This window comes from Neoarius graeffei, chromosome 17 (assembly GCF_027579695.1).
Source record: "Neoarius graeffei isolate fNeoGra1 chromosome 17, fNeoGra1.pri, whole genome shotgun sequence".
NCBI classification, from domain to species: Eukaryota; Metazoa; Chordata; class Actinopteri; order Siluriformes; family Ariidae; genus Neoarius; species Neoarius graeffei.
Genome location: NC_083585.1, coordinates 67,503,146 through 67,506,737, shown reverse-complemented (window position 1 = coordinate 67,506,737; position 3,592 = coordinate 67,503,146).

The window sequence follows — 3,592 nt, the reverse complement described above, 5'->3', positions numbered from 1 at the left end:
TATTATGAGATTTATTACACTGATATGAAAGTTTAGAATGTCTCAAATTCTGTTTTTTCTTTGGCAAAATCTGTTTCTTCAGAAATAAAACTTCCTCAAACTACTGCGTGTAAGAACAATTTTTAAAATGTTGTATATTTTCTGTTCAAAAAAATGCACTCAATGTATTCAGACCCCTTCAAAAAATAATATATGAAATAAATACAGACTCAATTTGTAGGTTTTGGAATCTATCCATATGAAGATTATTTACAAATCATTGTTTTCAGTTTTAATTTCAAAATACGATATCAGCTTTTTCTGATTTGGGGCTGTTTTTCCTCTCAGATGCCTGATTTAATGTCAGTGATGTTTTTTTTTTTCCATGTTTTAAACTCATTTGTCATAGTTCCTTGTACTTTAAAACTAATAGATGATGCAATCAATTAAAACAATAAAATAGTGTTAAGTTTAATTACCAGGGCATTAAAATTTGAACATTTCTGTGTTGCTACTTTTCTATTTCCATTAAAGGCCAAAAGACGACTATTAATCAAACTCAGGTTTATAAAAGATGCTTCATAAACTCAAGATCCAAACACTGTGTCGAAACAAAACTGTATTAATCAGAGATCAGTTTAAATCCCAGAGGGAGCACTCGTGTCTCTCTCCATCACTACACACTGGGAACTGCACACACTTCAGGCCTCACACACCACACACTGGTTTCCTGTGAGGCCTTCACTAATGTGCAGCTCCACACGTGCGCTAGCGTACGGGGAAAAACCACAAACACCACCGATCCAGTATCGTCAGGATTCTCTGTTCAGACACAAATATACAGTACAAAACAACAAAAAGCAAAATAAAACTACAGTTTCAGATGGAACTGCTGGAAAAGGGCTGATGATCAGGAGAAGGACGCCTGGGATCCAGTCCTGTTCTAAAGGAATGCCATAATTAGGTGTAAATCATGATACGATGATGAGACTTAAGATCGGCCCACGCCTAGTCGAAACCTGAAGAGGTGAATTAAACAACAAGGTGGAAAAGGATGAAGTGATTTCATTATGAACTTTGTTTGGATGACTAGAACATTAATTCTTCTTATAAGTCTTCTATAACTGGACACTATAGAGTCAAAAAGTGCTAAGTGTGTTGGAAAGATCTTCAGGAGCATCAGGGCCATTTCTGACTTTAATTTTAGTATAATGTGTTCAGTGGGTGTTAACAAGAAGTCAGGAAATGAGATAAGAGGAGAAATTATGTTTTAATTTTTAACTTTTTGATCAAAAACACCTCCACTGTAGAGGTATTTATAGATTTTATTTTTAGAATATCGTTCACACACACACACACACACACACACACACACACACACACACACACACACACACACACACATTCTTTTCCCCTTCTGCTTTTTCATTTTATCCTTGGGCATTTTTTGGATCATTTTATTTTTACTGCTTGACCATTTTTTAGTTTATTAGATTATTATGGTTTCAGAATGGGATCAGAAATTTAAACATAATGTAAGTAAACTATGTGCAAACATTACAACAAATTCAATATAAAAGATGTTTTTTAATTGTCCAGTCATATGTGACAACAAATAAAATAAATGACAAAAGAAAAGTACACATGGGGGAAAAGTCTAAAGGAATAGCAGTGTTTGGTCAGATCAATCCCACAGTCCAAAGACATGCAGGTTCGGTTAACTGGTGGCTCTAAATTGACTGGAGGTGTGAATGTGAGTGTGAACGGTTGTGTGTCTCTGTGTGTCGCCCTGTGATGATCTGGTGACTTGTCCAGGGTGAACCCCGCCTCTCACCCATAGTCAGCTGGGATAGGATCCAGCTTACCTGCGACCCTGCACAGGATAAGCAGCTACAGAGAATGGATGGATGGATGGATGGATCAATTCAATCACTTCAGAATCCTGTTCCTAAGAGAGAGAGAGAGAGATGCATTCATTGCTCACTGAAAGGAATAGAAAATGTAGAGTAAATGCATGCATGGGTTGGTAGCTTGTAATATTGAGAGCCTGTAAGAAACGTTTCAGGCATGTTTGACCATTTGTAAGAAAGCTGGGAGCGTTTTTGTATCACTGCTCTAATGCCACCAGGAGGCCACCATGTTGCCTGTTGGAAGGGTGATGCGTGACGTCATTTGGGCGCAAGGCTGAGTGTCGCTCTTCAGTACTGAAGGAGCAAAGCGAAAGGTCTGCTAAGGTGAGAATGTGGATTTTTTTCACTATACATCTGAAATAGTGTATTAATGAGCTGCAACCCTGACTCTTGGACAAACCTGAACTCTTTACCTGTAAAACGAGGCTGAAACTGCGTTATACTACTCGTTAGCACGCTTAGCATGTGCTCGACTCATTCATGAAAAACTTCATCAAGACGTCCCCAGGCTAGCCAACTGTAATTACCGTGGTAGACAATCCAACGCCCGCAGCAATGCAGAAAGAGGGTAAACAAGCACTGCTTTACTATACAGGATTCATCTGAACATTACAGCAGGATGCACTTGTACGAGAAAAGGCAGAAATATTGCCAGAAACCCCCGAGCTGCTGGTATGGGATGGATTTATCTGGTAAAATTCATCCATGTAAAGGATACAGTATAAATAGCACCGAAGGCAACACAAAGTATAAAATACACTTATTTCCAATGTGGTCCTCTTGATGACAGCAGGAAACAATAAAATATACCAGACAATAATAAATTGACAAAATTCTATAAACAATGATGAAAGTCATAAACAAAAATATGCTAAGTGTAATTATCACAGAGTACAACTAGATTACAGAAATAGCACCAAAATGATTAAAAATTAGTTACACACACACACACACACACACACACACACACACACACACACACAAAAAAAAACAAAAAAACAAAACTGGGTTTGGAATTTACTCCATAAAAACTGTTTCACCTGTTTCTTAAAATTATCACATGTTTGACGTCACTTACAATACACGGCCGTATTTGACAAAATGGACCACAGCACCAGCGACATTTCTTCACTGATTTCCTCGAGTATTTCGGACAATGACACGAATAACGATGAGGATCATGATAAACAAGCATTACCGTATCAATTAGTTACACACAAGTGAACAATATTTATAGAGTTGTTTTAGTCAGTCATTACTGAGGCTTTTCTGAGAACACTGAATCAAAGCAAGACACCCAACAAACATCGAGCTGCTTAGCTCCATCAGCAATTATTACGTTTACGCCCAAAGGAACTCAAAATAACATCACGCTTAATAAAAACTTAGGGAAGCCATGAAGTGTTTTCTTACCTTTTGAATTTCTCTTTTGCGGACTACTGACCGTGTTGTCTCGTTTGTAAGCTTCACGTCTTACTTGCTATGCAGAGCTTCCGTGTCTTGCACCCAAATGATGTCAGAATTGTCGGAAACGATCGGGGGGATTTTTCTGATTGGTTAAAATATTTTCAATGGCGGTATCCATGAAATCATGGCCGTAGCCAGCTATGAGGCCACCGAGGTCTGGACTGCGGTCATTTTTAAGAGCTGAAAATACATTTGTACACTAAATATTCAACTGGACAAAAAAATAAAGAATAACA